Here is a 17,081-nt window from a genome sequence, read left to right as displayed (position 1 = left end):
CCCAACAAATACAGGAATTGGGTTTGTGTTTGGAAATCAAGGTGAGGCAAGAGAATGCTATGACTCCTCGATTACAAAGGCCGAGAAGTAGAGAGAGAGATTGGCTCATTGCCTCGAGCAGCTCTAGTGGATCAGATAGAATGTTTCAAGGAATTAGCGAACCAAACCAAATGCCCAATCCGGTGAACAAGTAGCCAAATAGGGTGTTGCCCAAAGTGAGGACACAGACATAGATCCTTGCTTTGGGGATTTTGAAGAGGATGTAGCACCTATGGAGGGTCTCGGGGAGATCCAATTAGAAGAGAAACAATTGACCAGAGTTGTGGAAGTCAGTAAAAACTTAGAAACAATGATAAAAAAAAGAACTAGTGGAGTTTTTTAGAGAGAATCAAGAAGTATTTGCTTGGTCGCATAAAGATATGGTGGGAATAGACTCGACAATTATTAGCCATGTCCTAAACTTTGACAAAAATCACCCACCAGTTCAGCAAAAAAGAAGGATGCTGACAAAGACATGTCCATAGCAATAAAAGAAGAGGTCTAGAAGCTTAAGGAAAACATATTCAGTAGGGTGGCATTTTGTAATGCCTTGAAATCCCTAATGCGGTTTAATGGTTGGATTAGTAGGCAGGGAGGGATATAATTGATTTATTATGCCATTAAATGATTATGTCATGTTTATGTGAATTATATTATAATATGATGTTGGTAATTTGGCCCGTTGAGGGCATATTTATATATTTTGGTGCATGTTTGTGATTTATGGATGAGATCCCATTATTGTGTGGATATATTCGAGCTATTCGGCATGAGAAGATCTTAGGATGCAAGTTAGCAGTTTTGTCATAACGGGGTCAATTATTGAGATATGGGATAATGAGTAATTCTTTGGTGATATATTGGGAGTTAGTGAGATCAGGAGGAAATTCTGGGAGTTTTGACTATTTTGCCCCCGGGGACGTTTTTGGGACCCCAAACATTAGGTTTTACTTGAGGTTACTTAAGCTTGAAGTTACCTGTCAGAAGGAAAACTATGTTTAAGCACCTTTTCTCTGGCACCCGTTATCCTATTTGACCGTTCGTCACAATTTCGAAGGAAACTTGAGTTTTAGGACTCGGAATCAAGCAAGGATCGAGGCATAGGGATCCTAGGAAAGATTAGAAGCTTCTTAACCGAAGGATTTAGTGAGAAACAACTTAATCAAAGGTAATCCAAGCTTTAAGTTTTGAGTTTTAGAGTTTCTAAGCTTTGATTTGGATTTTGTGTGTTGATGAGTCTTTGATTTGTTTGAGCCTCAGGATTTGATGATTTTGGCTCATTGGGATGTTTTGGAACTTTGATTTTTTGATTTGGAGATGTTTGAGTAGATTTTTGGAAGGATTAAAAAGTGGAAAAACAGGGTTTCGGCTGAGTTTCCAGGTGGGGCCGCGACATTGTTCTTGGGCGCTGCGGCCCGAGCATGGTGCAAGTGGGCGGTGGAGCTGAAGGGCCTGGGGGCCACGGTGCTTGGTGTAGGTGCCTGAGGCTAGCGCCTCTGTCTTGGCTAGGGGCTGCGGCTCAGAGAGATGGGGCCGCGACACTTGAGGGTATTTGTGGGAAAAGAAGTGTTTTGATCATGGGAACTCAAACCTTAGGCCTCAGGATCGTTCCTACTACCCGGTTTAGTAGGATTCAATGTCCCGGAGGCTAGGTCTTGGTCCGGGAACCTTTTATTACTCATTTTATTGATGGGAGTTTATATTGGTTATGGCTAGGTAACCGCTAAGGAATCAAAAGGCCGATCGTTCTCAAGGGTCGTTCTTTTACTAGTTCTCGCTCGAACCAAAGGTAAGAAAGTGGCACCCTATATGTGACATGCATTGTAACGCCCTACTTCCTTAGAGTCATTACTAAGTGATTTTAAAATGTTCTTTTAACTCACTAATCGAGGTTTTAAGTCAAAGGTGTAATTAAACCATAAACAGAGTCATAAACTGTGAAAATATTCCAATTTACTGAAAATCATAAAGCGTTTAACATTTGGGATCCCAAAATACCATTTAGAAATATTTACAACTCAAAAAAATAATCATAGTCATCTAAACGACAAAATCCAGGTTCAGTACAATCATCTCCCAAAATACCCTTGGCCGTGGCGGCCAGGCAGGCCAAACATGTATGCGTCGCTTCACACTCTCCGTACTCATGGTTGGTCAACTTTCCCCTTGCCCTTACCTGCACCACAGAGCACCCGTGAATCGAAGCCCAGCAGGAAAACTCACACAAGCAGATAACATATGCATCTCAAACACTTAGCATATGAACCAGCCATCAATAGGCTATACACATATGGCCATGCCGTCCCAAGAGCTTTACTAGGACCTAGGTTCACGGCCACACCGTAAGGATATCCCAGGTATCCTTTAGGGTCTCGCCCTGGTAACTCGCACTTTGCGTGCTAAACGCTGCTCCCAGCCCCTTGCCACATTCGGCCTTCCACTCCATGTGCCTAATGCCATTTTCGGCCCCTTGTCGTTCCCGGCCTTGCCGACCTCGGCCTGTGCCGTTCCTGGCTCTTGCTGAACATTCACACATATGCATACATAGCATAATAAAACAAATACCAAACATGAATAAATTCAATCAAAGGGCTACGCCCTGCAACACAATCATATAGGGCCCTGACATGCATACAAGCTCTATGGGAACAGTAGTTTTCTTACCTGTGTCCCGAGATTTCCAAGCACCGATGTCCCGAGCATAGTCCCCTAATCCGAGCCTCACTGAAACCCTAGTCACAATGCATTAACAATATTCATCCATCAATTTCCAATCCACTTAATAACTTTGAGCCATAATTCTAATCTTTGGGACCATGAATTCTATCAATCCGGGTGATAAAATCCATTTCGAGCCTTAACCTTTGAGTTCCCAAGGATAAACACACCTTAAAGCTCAAAATTGCACTAAGAACCGCGACCCCATAAGGCCATGCCGTGACCCGCCCCCAAAACAGAGAGCAGCCCCAAACCAAGGTAGGTGCGCCGTGTCACATGCCTTGAGGGCATGTTACAAGCTAGGATGGCGCTCGGTCAGATGCGAATGCGAGGGTGCAGGCTGGTGAGCATGCTGATGCCTAGTTTGTTCGGCAGTGGCATTTTCGTAAATATCTTCAATATTGCCCAGAAATGGACGGGACTTGGTAGGTTCCATATTGAAGGGTCAATGAACGCAATGGTACGATCAGATTTGGGAGATTCGGAGAATTGGCGAGCTGGAAGCCAAATATATCTCCCAAGCAAAAATCATATATGTTCCTGGTAGAAGGCTAAAAGCTCAAAAGGCTCTTTGTAGAGGGAGCACCTGGTGTCAGCTCTCCACCACCCCCTGGCGCAGGTGCGTTAAGTGAGCTACTACTAGTTGGGAGGACTAGTAAGGCGGGCATATGAGGACCACGAGGGGACTCATATGTCTCCATGAGTAGGAGTACTCATGGACATTACCGGGCCGCCCCGGTAGTGCATCGAAGTGTGCCGCCAGAGGTTTAAGGGTACAGTTCCCTTGGCTGGCCGGGATGGCGCTTGCATGGAACGTGGCCCAAACCTTCGAGAGATGTCATGGCATGCCCTGGCCATGAATCTCTACATGAGATGGCACGGGAAGTCATTCGTGGGACTTGTTAGCATGCAAGCATTGGAGGGTGCACTATGCTTGAGCAAGACAGAGGTCCAGTGTGTGCTACTAGTCTGGCAGCCAGTCTTGAGGGCCTGCCAATATGCATGATGGTATGGTGCCTTGAGGATTGGACCATGGATTTATTAAAGTCCTTTGTCTGTGATGTGAGCTAATCGGATAATATCGAATGGGGCATGATGAGAGGTGTTGGTATGTCATCTTGGTGTTGGCTCTTGGCCACACATGCTACCTTGACTTGCGAATGTCTGGGTGAGCATCAGTGTTAGGATTTGCCTTGCCATAGTGAGAACCTATGGATAGTGGGAGTGTCTTGGCTAGATAGCCTTGATGCCTAATTGCACTCATAGATACTTGAGAGCATGACTCAGCAAGAGTTGTTTGAGAGACAGAAGTGTGAAGAGGCACATGGTCGCATGAAAAATGTGCCCATTGTTATTCGAATGGTTGGAAGACTGACCTTGGCTCAAAGGAGTCAAGGTGCCGCACGGGCATTTCCGCTGTCAAAATGTCAGCCCCTGAAAGTTGGTATCAGAGCCAGGTTCATCTTAAGTTGGGATGAACCTGGTTGGCCCATCCTAGAAAGGATGTAGGCGTACTGAAGGACCATAAAGGTCTGAATGCTTGGACAGATGTCGTTGAGATTTTTAGTCACCTAGAAAGAATCAGTAGGCTGAGACAGGATGAGACTTGGTTGCTCTTCTTCGTGGTAATACTGGACATCCTAGAGAAGGGACAAGTTATGGCTGCTTTGAATCAAAGCTCAATGATGCTAGAAAGACAACAACCACGTGCAATTGTTGAGAAGTGCTACAAAAGAATTGGAACTCATTGACACGAGACAAGGTTTGATCGAGAGGTCAAGGTTTTATGTTGGGTTCACTAGTTCAGGTTTGTCTAAGTGACAGTGTAAGTCGCACGGAGTGCTGTTGTTGAAAAGGGAACTTGTTCGCAAGAGTGTGGGAGCATAATGGTGGCCGTCAGACGCTTATCAGTCACGACAGAGGTCGAGAGTGGATAGCTTTGGGGAACTAGATAAAGATGAACATGAAATGCTTCAGTTGCTACTTGTGTGCCAAATGGCATCACATGGAGACCAAGGTGGCCGTGGCCAAGATTGTCAGAGGGCAGTCATAGTTGGAGGTGTTTACATGTTTGTAATGACCCAACTACTCTAGAATTTGGACCATTAACGAAAACTATACATAAACTCTAATCTTTAATAGAACTTACAAGTGAAAAAGATCATACTTTATTAAATACTTGTAAAAACCAATGTTTAAACTTACATAAACTCAAAGCAGGATATGGGATCCCATTGTTTTAAAAAGAAAACATATCTTAATTGAAATAAAAAGAAATTACATAAATAGGTGCGGAAAAGAAAATACACATAAACCATAAATAAAAGACTACATCCTTGAAATCGAACTCTCGACTCCTTGAATCCATTCATCACCGATACACATTCCCCAAGCATCCACGAACCTTACCGCCACTATACCTATTTTCCTGCACATATAAACAAAAAGGAATGAGCCTAATGCCCAGCAAGGAAAATCTACCACATAGTTCATATACATAAATTTCATAAGAAACATAAAAACATAACGTAACATACATTACACTTATATCATACACATACTATAATGGCCATTATTACTTGGGGTCCATAGACTAAACAAGTCATATGCCCATGAGATTAGTGGGGTCCTACTGGCTAAGCAGGTCATATGCCCATAATCTATTTGGGGTCTTGTTAGTCATATGGGTCATATGCCCAAGCCTACAAACATGCATATCATAACACTTATCATAACATAAGAAACATAAGATAACATATAAAACATATAACACATGAATTTATATCCTATTTTCCTTACCAAAAATACCGGGATAAGAGGACAGAGGTGGGACTTTGGAACACTCCTAAGAACCATTTGAAAAAGAGTGAGTATAGAGAAGAAGAGAAATGAAAGGAAATGGAAGGACTAAACCATTGAGAAAAATACTTACCAAAACCTTTTTGCTCAAGAACTTAGATTTCCTAACCAAAATAAAGATTAAGGTTAGAGGCTGAGTAGAAGACTATGAGAACTTAAAATAAAATAATACCAATGAACTAAGGTGTAGAAATACCTTGAAGACTTGTAGACCAATCTAAACCTCGAACCGAAATACTATGAAACCTTACTTCCCCAAGTGTTTGATAAGCTTATGATGATCAAGCTTATGATTTCCCCACCCAAGTGTTTACACTCTCACATTCACCTAGCAACTTGTAGCCTCTGAACTTAGAGAAAAAGGTGAATAATGGCTGGGTACTAGGTCCTATTTATAGAGTTTAGGAATGAAAGGATCTTAATTTAACTTGAATAAAAATAATGGCTTGTTAGGTGAAAATAATTTGAATAATCATTCAGCAAAGGCTGAAGACTCGTTCAAAAAGGTGCTGGACTTATCAAAAGGTTGAATGGCTGAATGGAAAACAAATTCAAAAACTTTCAAAATAAGCTGAAGGAGGCGATATATCGCCCCCTGTAGGCGATATATCGCCTGGGCCAGTATGCCCGAGGCAGTCGTGCATCGTTTCGTGTTTTCCGTATCTACGTGCTGCGATATATCGCCCCCTATAGCTGCGATATATCGGCATTCGCTGATTATTTAAACACAAAATTACACATTTTTAGCTTAATTCAAATTGAGTAAACAACCTTGACTAAGCCCTTAAACGTATTCAAAGCTGCTGACTGACCTTAGAGCATTGAAACTTTACCTTTATTAAATTTAATCCTCAAAATACTTAATCCTTAATCACCCATTCATAACATGTGCTTAAAATCCTATTGGTTCTTATCTAAACCTTATAGTATAATAAATATTATCCTTAATATCAGCCATATTAATCAAACCTTAGGTTAACATTAATATTCTTAAACTATAGGTTAAACTTAGAAAATCTACAAGTACTACTATGAGTGTCCAAATAATTCCCGGTCTGAACCATAAATCCACAGTCATAAAGATAATACTATAAATACTATAATACTACTATCTAACTAGCTAAGTAAAGTTCTTGGACTCTACAATGTTATCTTGTTTCGCCCAAGAAGGGAGGCGCCGAGACAATTGAGTGGAACGTGTTGCCTCACAGTGATTAACTGGTGTGGGCAACACTGTGGCATCGTGGGAGATGCTGAGTTGTGGAATATATGCATCAAAGGCCAGCAGGGCCGAGTAGACCGCGCACAGTGGTCAGATTAGTACTAGAGTTTCTGGAGTGCTAGAGAGCCGCGTCAAGGAAACTTAGTACTACAAGAAGGCTTAAGGAGGCAGAGATGGGGCTTGAGTTCAAATGTGGGCTGGAGGGCCTTGCTATCGGGACTTAGTGACCATAGAAGCCTAGAGAAGCTGCCCGGAGGGGCGAGATGCTAGTATGTAGAAGATGGATAGCTATGTGGAGAGCTCACGCATAGGGGAATCAACAATGGTGCTGCACGAATTCTTGCGTGTGTGCAAGTTGTTGAGGACGCCAACAATTGAAGTGGGGGAGAAACCTTCATGGTTCAAACATCCAAATAGCAGACCAATGTTCCATTACAAAAGCATCGACATGAGTTATCATGGAGATCATTAGTTGTTTAGAATGTAAAGTCAGGGAGACTCAGAGACAGAGCCAGTTACCTAGGATGAAATTCGTCAAGACTCAAGTACTAAGGTAACATCAGTGCAACATTTGCCTAAGGTGAAAAGTCAACAGGACTCAGGTACTAAGGCAACATAGAGATGTCGAGAAGCGAAGAGTCAGAATGGCCGAGACATTAGTTCAACATCATCTTCAAAAGTGATAAATGGAACGAGGGACTGCACAAGAAAAGCGGTTAGCTTGTGAGCTATACCTTGAGTGGTACACCTCGAGAAGAGAAGTTATTCCCAAGTTGAAGTGCGGGAGCCCACTAATTCATATGTTCGAAGGATCAGGGTACTTGTTCAGTTTTGGTGTGTGAATCTAGAGAGAAACACAACAACAGATGGGTTGTATAGTGCGAAGACATGCATGACTCATGCAAGTAGGTCAGGTGACCAGTTGAAACTGCAGATAGACAGTATGCATGGGTGTAGGCTGAGACCAAGATTGGGCAGGTTTTGAAGCATATTATGGGACATGCTTAGTGTTTTATGGGGACACATGTTTATGGGAACACAAGCCGAATGATTCTGAGAACATATATCGAAGGGAGATAGCGGATTGGGACAACTTCAGACCTCAAGGGTAAGGTAAAGTGCAGTCAAGTTGATCAAGATTCAACAGGTCGTCTAGAATTAGGCAAGGTTGATTTGGGGGCAGAACTTGAGGCACGATGCTGAGAGTCAGCATGAGCATGAGCCAGAAGGCAATGCAGTGGTTTCGAATGATGTCAGATCATTGACCACATTGTAGAAGCTCAGAGTAGCAGTTATGGTTATGGTCAGGAGTGGCCATTTCGCATCAAGCCATGGGTATGCAGTAAGGCCGGAGGGCCAAAAGTCTGAGAGACTACTTCATGAAGTCTCTGTGCAAGGATGCACTAGATACTGCATAAAGGCTACAATTGGCATGAGTGCCACATTGAAGAGAGACATGCCTTCAATGGAAGGATGTTTCGTAGGTGCTGTTGGGAACGGTTGGTTTGCAAACCTCACCCTGAGGGGGGTGCACCTTAATTTCCTCTTTGTCAAAAAGAGAGTATGCATTGGAAAATTGGCAGGAAAGCAACAATCAAAAGATATGTTGGCTTTGGGGTCAGTGTTCCAAGGGCTACTTGGTTGACTGGAGGGGCAACATGATGGACTCCGAGGAGTTCATGTGTGCAAGGAGTATTTGAGTGCAGCGGCATTACTTCATGGGAGAATTTTGAATAGCGACGGTGGTATGGGGTCCTTGATCAAGTCCAAGGGTGGACGTGGGAGATCATCACCAAGTTAGTGGTTCTACAGTGGTAGAGGGACTAGTGCAGACTCAAGATTCGGAAGAAGTATGGAGTGAGCTTAGGAGTCGAGGTAGGAAGATTGGCCAGCGGTCTGTCGATGAGGGCATCGACAATTAAAGTGGGGGAGAGTGTAACATGCCGGCCTTGAGGGCATGTTACATGCTAGGATGGCGCTCGGTCAGATGCGCACGTGAGGGTGCAGGCTGGTGAGCATGCTGATGCCTAGTTTGTACGGCAGTGGCATTTTCCTAAATATCTTCAATATTGCCCGGAAATGGACAGGACTTGGTAGGTTCCATATTGAAGGGTCAATGAACGCAATGGTACGATTGGATTTGGGAGATTCGGAGAATTGGCGAGCTGGAAGCCAAATATGTCTCCCAAGCAAAAATCATATATGTTCCTGGTAGAAGGCTAAAAGCTCAGAAGGCTTTTTGTAGGGGGAGCCCCTGGTGTCAGCTCTCCACCACCCCCTGACGCAGGTGCGTCAAGTGAGCTACTACTAGTTGGGAGGACTAGTAGGGCGGGCATATGAGGACCACGAGGGGACTCATATGTCTCCATGAGTAAGAGTACTCATGGACATTACCGGGCCGCCCCGCTACAAGAAAAAACAGTATTCATAACACTTAAAAACTGCTAACTGGAAGTATTCATAACACTTCTCAAAACGCTAACATAGCCCCTGTTATTAAAAGTCCCATCTTTTCTATAACAGTTTTTAAATGTTATGTTCGATGTTATCTTAAAGTATTCAATAACACATTTTTAGTTGCTATCATATTAAAATAATAACATTTAGTTAGAGTAAATGGTTATAAATTTGAAGTTTAATCTTAAAAATTTTGCATAACACTTTTCAACTGTTATAATTGATTATTTTGATAGCGTTTTTAGTTTGTTATATTATATAAATCATAACATTTTGTTACACTTATAATATGTATCCAAGACAACCATAAATACCATATTAAAGGTCTAGTAATAAAATTTTATTATTTTAGTCTAGATAATAGATTTTTAATTTTGTTGTGTAAGGATAATTATAAGTTTTCTTTTAAATTAAAAGGTTTTTATTATTGTATTTGGATAAAAAAAATATCAAAATTAATCACAAAATGTAATATTAAATAGATTGATAAACCATAAGTATTACATTAAACAAGAGCTAAGTCAAACCATGACTGTGGCTACTTCATGAGATCTTAGTTCTAACTTAAGTTTGAAAGCATACATAATAAAGTTCTATAATCTTGAACATCTTTTACTTCAAAAATAAAAAACAAAGCCATAGCAAGATACACAAAAAGTAAACCATGAAACTTGCTCCATCCTTCAATTCATCATCCATTGTGCACTTGTCTTTGTTGTGGGTCGATTTGCTTAACTACATAAGAATTTAAATAATTAATGCTTAAACTTAAAGTTAATAGTAAACTAAAAGAGTACATAAAAAAAAGTCAATTACCTAATTATGCCTTTACCAGCTGGTCATGCAATTATACTACCTATAGCATCTTCTATAGTAGACATAGCTCCTGAAGGTCTCCATAAAAATGCATCATTCTTTCTCACAAGATCTAACCCCACTTTCATAGCACTAGGCCCAAGAGGAACATGGTGAATGTCATCCTTTGGGTCGCTCGAAACAAAATAACCTTTTGCAATAATTTTACAAGAACCAATCCAATCTAATATTTTTCATTCGGAGTCAAATGTGTGATTCTTGACACTCTAAAATTTTAAAAATAGACTGTCAAGAGAAGACAACTTAATGCAATTTTAAAGTAAATTCCTATGTAGTATTCCTTCAGACAATTATTTGTGATTATTTTAGGCAATAAATATAATACAATCAAATAACTACACATCAATTTAGTAGACAACACATAAAGTAAAGAAAATAATGATAAGTTTATGTCTATATCATATTATATAATAAAATATAATTTTGTCATATAGGCATTAAGCATACACAAGAACAATACTCTACTATCACATAAAAAGTAAAATGCAGCTTCAAGAATCATGAAAAACATCTATGGTTTGAGCTTCAAATATTGAATGAAATAGGTAAAAGAAACAAATAATGAAAGAAAAATATAGAAAAATAATATATATAACACCATATTCAATTAGAGTAGCTTACAAAAGCTTAATAGGTGGAATGATCTTTTTGAGCTTTCCTAAAGGCAGAGAGAAAAATATGAACCATTTGACTACATCATAAATCATCTTAATTTCAAGTACAACTCATTTTATTAAATAGTATAAACTAAGTATATCATAAGAGAGAAAAAATCGAAGTAAGGCTTATTGCATAGGACTTGATACCTTAACATGCGTTAACTTTTCAATTTCAGGAGAATCCTCAATGATTCGAAGTATATTCTTTGGCTTGTCCTTGACATGTGTTGACTTTTCAAGTTCAGGAGAATCCTTAATGATTTGTAGACTATGCTTTTGCTTGTGCTTCAAAGGTGCAAGAGACTCATTCTCTCTTCATTCTTTGATCCTTGAAAGCTTTATATCCCTTTCATTAGCCATGGGTGTCAACCTATTTAAATAACAATACAACATAATTATTCATGAATAATACAATTTAATGCAAAAGATAAAAACATCATATACAACTTGAGGAGTCAAATATCACCGTAGAAATGAAAATAAGATAAATAACCAATAGAATAAATTGAAATGTAATCTCGAAAGAGTTCTATCATAATTAAAATATAATCTTGAAATTGTTCTACATAATTGAAATAAAAACTCAAAATGGTTCTACATATTATTTGACCAACCATTGGTAGTTTTTAGCTTGTACAAAGAAAATGATATTTATAAGTGTATGTTTTTAACAATCTAATTAATGTACCAATAATCAAACAAATCAAGCAAACACAATTCAATTATAAAATAGTAATACTACATATGTCTATATAAAATCAAACACCATTTCAACTAGACTAGCAACTAGACTAGCAAATAAAATCAAACACAATTCAACTAAATCAAACAACACTATGCTATTCTTCCTTATATCGCTGCAACACACAAATTTCTCAGATCCTACTTCACTAAGACACAAGTTCTCAACCATTCGTTATCACCGCAGCAGATAATAATGATCTCAAAACTTACTTCACTATGGATGAATATTTAAGATATTCAAACTCCTCTAACATTTGCATAATATTAAAACAAAAGTAAATGACATACCTCTTGCAAAATGCAAACAAAAGTAAGAGTTTCTCGTGAGCCAGCTCAATTATCTGCACAAAGCATAAAATAAATATTAAAGTGTCAAATCTATCTTCTGCTGCTATCTCATATATGAATTAATTTTATTAATTAAACATATCTCAATATATATATTATTGATTGGAAAAAAATTATGGATAGAAAAATTGTAAAATTTCTTTCACCAACAATAAAGATATGTAAAATTTGTGGTTTGCATATTCCTATAGGCAATACCCATTAATTTTAAGCCTTTTTTCATAGCTTGGTAGGTACTAGAGACTTAGAAAGAGGACACCAATTGTAACATAACTAGAGACTTGATTTGGATAAATGCTTCTTTTCAGAATAATTTAATTGCAGTTTGCATTATGAGAATCCAAAACGTTAGTCAAATAGAGCATTGAAACTAAGAATAAAAACCATCAAATATAATCATAACTAGAGACTTGATTTATATATATATCAACTATCAACAACATTCTTTCAGAACAATTTGTCTTTTTCAATATTTAAATTTCAGTAGATACACAAACCAAACGATCCTATTCATGTTGGGATTCTCAATGTTTTCAGTTTGCATTTCTTTCTACTAGGTTAGAGTAAAGGAAACCATACATGGACTAATTAAGACCACTATGTTACAATCAGCAAAAGAAAAAAGAAAAAAAAACATAAAGTGGGGAGGGCACCACCACCAACCAAAAAAGAAAAGAAAAGAAAAAAACAAGAAAAGGAAACACTATTATCCAGGATTTTAAATTATGGAACATATTTTATCTTCCTAAGTACTATTGCTCAAATCATAAATAAGGTTAATCAGTTTTGTACGCAGAATCAACTAGAAGCCTATTGTGATATCATGTCATGTCACTTTTTAATTGTGTGCCTAATTCAACTTTGCATTCCACTATGGGGAATAAACTTTAATTTAAATAAAAATAATTGACTAGAAAGACAGCTACAACCAAACAAACAAATAAGTAATGAGAAATTTCAGCTGCAGCATGAATTTAGATTCTGCCCAAGAACACAATTCTTTTGTTGCATAGCAAAATATTCCTAAAAGTAGTACTTTCCCCAAAGTGTCTTAAAGATCCAACACTCTATCAAGTAACAAGGAATGTGTGTATTGGAGTTACCAAATTGACTATGGCTTAATGAGTTATAAAATTGGAGTTATCAAAGTAATTATGTGCTTCTAGCAATGCTAATGAACTACAACCTTAGCTACCTTAAGGAGTAGAGTTGAGAACAATGAGATGCTCTAAACAATTACAAGAAAATCAGTTTCTTTTTTCGTTATTATTAAAAGTATTCCCCCCCAAAAAAATAAAGTTGAGATACAAACATCAACATAAGGTTGGTTGGTGGATATAGTAAGTACTACTAATCAATGACATAATTTGTAATCTCAAACATTCATTATCCATTTGTAATGGACTCACCACCTTGCTAGATAAGGTTCTCACAAATAATCCTATCAACATCTGTGTTTCTGTGGCTAGTGGCTTAAAGGACAACAATTAACTTTGTTCAGAATCTGGGGCAACTTATCTAGGTTCTAAGATACCCAAGAGGAACAGAGAAGACATCAAATTTTCTTTCTTTCTTTCTTAAGTCTTAACATGTTTGACATTTGTAGGACTGAAGATCTCAGACTGAGAGGGTAGAAATCATTGTAGTACTACATATAAAGCAAAACAGATTTTTTTTATAAAAAAAAAACAAGACAAGCATGTGAGGATGTAGCTAGGAAATGATATGCTTGCATATTTATTCATGAAAACCTGGTACTACAATGAATAATGCAAGCAATTAAAAAAATAGGGCTAAAATATATATAGTATATAAATATCCTAATACCTGACAAAAGCTTAAAATTCGAATTTGTCAATACCCTAGATCATTTTTGACTCCTCAACCACTCTGTTTGGTTCCCTAAAAGCATACCAAACAACAAGAAGAAGAAATCAATACCAGACTTCCAGCACATGAAATCTCAAGCAAAAAGCTCTAACAAATAGAGGGAATATGAGTATATTTTCTCTCTTATCTTAAGTTTTAGACAAGAGAGACAATATTCTACTCAAGGTGCTAAAGTTCATATTGAGGTGAAATGTTCAGAGTAATATATAGGTAGTAATTGGTATGTGTCTAACAGTGTGAACTTAAGAAGCAAAAAATTATTCTTGATCAATAATAATGAGAGAATTTATTTTGGTAGAAATTTTCCACAAAAGCTCACATTATTATTACTAAAATACACATCAATTGGGGTTTGATCATTCAAAGTTGCAACAATACAATTGCACCCTGTCAATTTGTTATATTCATAATATATTGTTTAAAAGTCATTTATGTTGAATTTTTCGTCCATTAGTATGAGTAGTTGAGGATTTCTATTGAATATTATTATTTTCACATAATTAACTGAACACTTTTTAATGCAACCACTTACAACTCAATCAAGAACCATGTGTCATTAAATTTTCTGAACTAATTAGTTATACAAATAAACGATTTAGATATGGGTTTGTATAACCAAAAAAAAAAAAAGAACGAGAAAACATTGGATATTTAATTAAGATGCTGAAATCCGATAAGAAATTGGATTCGATTTACATCTGATTTTTCACAAAGAAAACTTCCCACTAGTTCAATACCTGACAAAAGCTTAAAATTCGAATGTATCAATACCCTAGATCAGTTTTGACTCCTCAACTACTCAGTTTGGTTCCCTAAAATCATACCAAACAACAAGAAGAAAAAATCAATACCAGACTTCCAGCACATGAAATCTCAAAAGCAAAAAGCTCTAACAAATAGAGCTAAACTCATGATTTTGAAATAGTCAACAACATCAGCATTTCCAAATCAAACAACATCTGAAATAGGATGTTAACAAATTGATTCTCCACCATTTTCCAAAGACTTTTTCCCGGAAACCAAACACTAAATCTGCATTGTGACCAAAATCATTCTTACAAAAAATAAATATCAACAAAACTTTAGAAAAAAAAAGAGCAAAGGCAGAGTCAAAATTAAGAGAAAACATAAAAATTGTGTGTGTCCATACTGAGCTATCAATTAAGGGTTTCAATGTCCCCAAATTCAGAGAAATAAATGGTGAAAGCAAGTAAATCCATTCAAAATAAGAGCATAACCTTCGTAGATTAACATAACAGTCGAACCTGCAACAACGAAAGCAGATAGAGAAGGATATCGTTAGCCCCGTCGCCGTCACTGTTGCCGTCTCTGTCAAGTTCCGTCGTTGTCTATGTCGAGACTCCTACACCGAGAGGTTAGATGTAACGACCCAAATTCGCTAATAAGGCTTAAGGGCCTTGATTAGTGTGCCAGGAGGGAATTACTGGAATAATTGTGATTTAATGAGTAATTATATGTTAAATAATGTTTATATGATAATTGATTATAATATGTGGTAATATGATATGTGATATATGTGGGAACCACATTATTATGTGGAGAGGTTCGTTGACCACGACTCAAGATGATTCTAGGGTCAGATAGCGGGAAAAGTCACAATGGGATTTAAGTTATGACTTTGGAGAAGTCGGGGATATTATTAGATAGCGGATAGTAAATTGGGTTATCAGGACATGAGAATAAATATACGGAGATATATTTGAGGTTAGGATGTCTAGGCGGGAATATTGGGGGATTTTACCATTTTGGCCTCGGGGACGGTTCCGGTACCCCGAGCCTCAGGATTAACTTTATAGATAAGTTAAACTTAAGGAAGCCTTTAGAAAAAACACAAACCGACCAAGCTTTTTGTCCCAGCTCACCTACATGTTCAAGGGAAACCAAGAAGAGAAAAACATAGAAAATCAAAGGGGAAACAAGCTGGAATTCTGGGATTTGAGGTGAGGAATTGAAGGTCTAGCTCAGGGGTTTGTCAAGCACTAGAACATGGATTAAGGTAAGCATCTAAACATCTTTTCTGTGGTTGAATTCTGAGCTCTAGTTGGATTTTTGGTTAAGTGTTGAAACCAGTATACCTTTGGTGTTTTAAGGCAGAATTAGAGAAGGGAACTTGGGGACCTAGCTTGGCTACAACTTGGTGAAGTGGTTCTACAGCAAAGGTGAGTTCTAACTCCAAGTTTAGAGGTTTTAGATTTAGTTTGGTGGCTGGTTTATGTGTGTTTTAGCATTTGGGTTTCAGAAATTGAAAGGAAGAGATTGGAGTGTGTCAGGCTGTGTTTTTTTGGGAGTTATGCTGTTTAGATCATGTTAAAGAGGTTGGGAATTAATTAGTTAAGAGTTGGGGAGTTTTGGGATGGTTTAAGGTGAGGTTTTGAGCTTTAGAATGGTGAAAAATCTGGGTTCGAAGGGGAGGGCCGCGGCTCTGTTCTAGAGCGCTGCGACCCTAGCATGCAAGGAAGCAAAGGGGGCTCGGCCAAGGGGGCCCGCTTCGGCGCCCAAGGCAAGGGCCGCGGCGTGTGTGTTGTTCAGTGAGGGGATAGGCTCTGTCTTGAGGAAGGGTCGTGGCTAGGCTTTGGGGGCCGCAACCCTTGGTTGTACACTTGGGATTTTGAGGGTTTTAGGCATGAGAGAGTGGTCTTGGGTGCTCGGGTTTGGTTTCACCACTGTTCTTGGTGGAATTAGGAGTCCCGGGAGTTAGTTTTGTAATTGGGAAGTTATATTTGATTATTTATGAAACCCTATGCTTTGGTTGTGGCTAGGTGATAAAAGCTTAGGCTCGGGAACGAATCGTGCTTGAGGGGCGTTGCTCGTATTTTGATAACCGTACAGACTAAGGGTAAGAAAACTACACCTGGTTGAATATATCTGACGGGACTAAGGGCTCCCTATTGTAGATGCTTGAAAAGATGGTATTATGCCATGCAAGCCATTTAGTGAACCAGCGGCCTAAGGGTGCCAAGGGTCTCACTAGCGTACAGGGCGCGACTCGGACACTAGTATCCGAGGACAGCTTAATATGCACTGAGCTTGGTTTAAGCGGGCCAGAGTCAGTGGGTTAAACAGAGGGTGCGGCCTAAGTCGTCGGCCCTGAGTAATATGTGAAATGGATGTTATATGAGATAGTATGTGTCTTGGATTGAATTGTGTATGCTGATTATCTGTTGTGGAATATTTGATGAGTATACATGCTTACTGAGTTATTTGTCTGCTGTTGTTGTTTGAGTTATCTGTGATGTTTTCTTGCTGGG

General features: G+C 38.6%; 1 long non-coding RNA gene across 3 annotated transcripts; it reads right to left on the bottom strand.

The window, feature by feature from the left end:
• Positions 1-9,750: 9,750 nt before the first annotated feature.
• Positions 9,751-15,128, bottom strand: LOC133816372 (uncharacterized). 3 transcript variants are annotated; one of them, XR_009885192.1, is made up of 5 exons: positions 15,051-15,128; positions 11,863-11,915; positions 10,978-11,200; positions 10,112-10,396; positions 9,751-10,030 (listed from the first exon to the last, which is right to left on the bottom strand). It is a non-coding gene; the product is annotated as an uncharacterized LOC133816372 (long non-coding RNA). The 3 variants fall into 3 exon arrangements; XR_009885190.1 differs by lacking the exon at positions 15,051-15,128 and adding an exon at positions 13,750-14,023; XR_009885191.1 differs by lacking the exon at positions 15,051-15,128 and adding an exon at positions 13,750-14,019 and having other exon boundaries at positions 10,112-10,243.
• Positions 15,129-17,081: the final 1,953 nt, after the last annotated feature.

This window comes from Humulus lupulus, chromosome 2 (genome assembly GCF_963169125.1).
Source record: "Humulus lupulus chromosome 2, drHumLupu1.1, whole genome shotgun sequence".
In the NCBI taxonomy this organism is placed as follows: Eukaryota; Viridiplantae; Streptophyta; class Magnoliopsida; order Rosales; family Cannabaceae; genus Humulus; species Humulus lupulus.
Note: the sequence above shows the minus strand (reverse complement) of the source record. Positions and strands in the feature narration are given on the sequence as shown.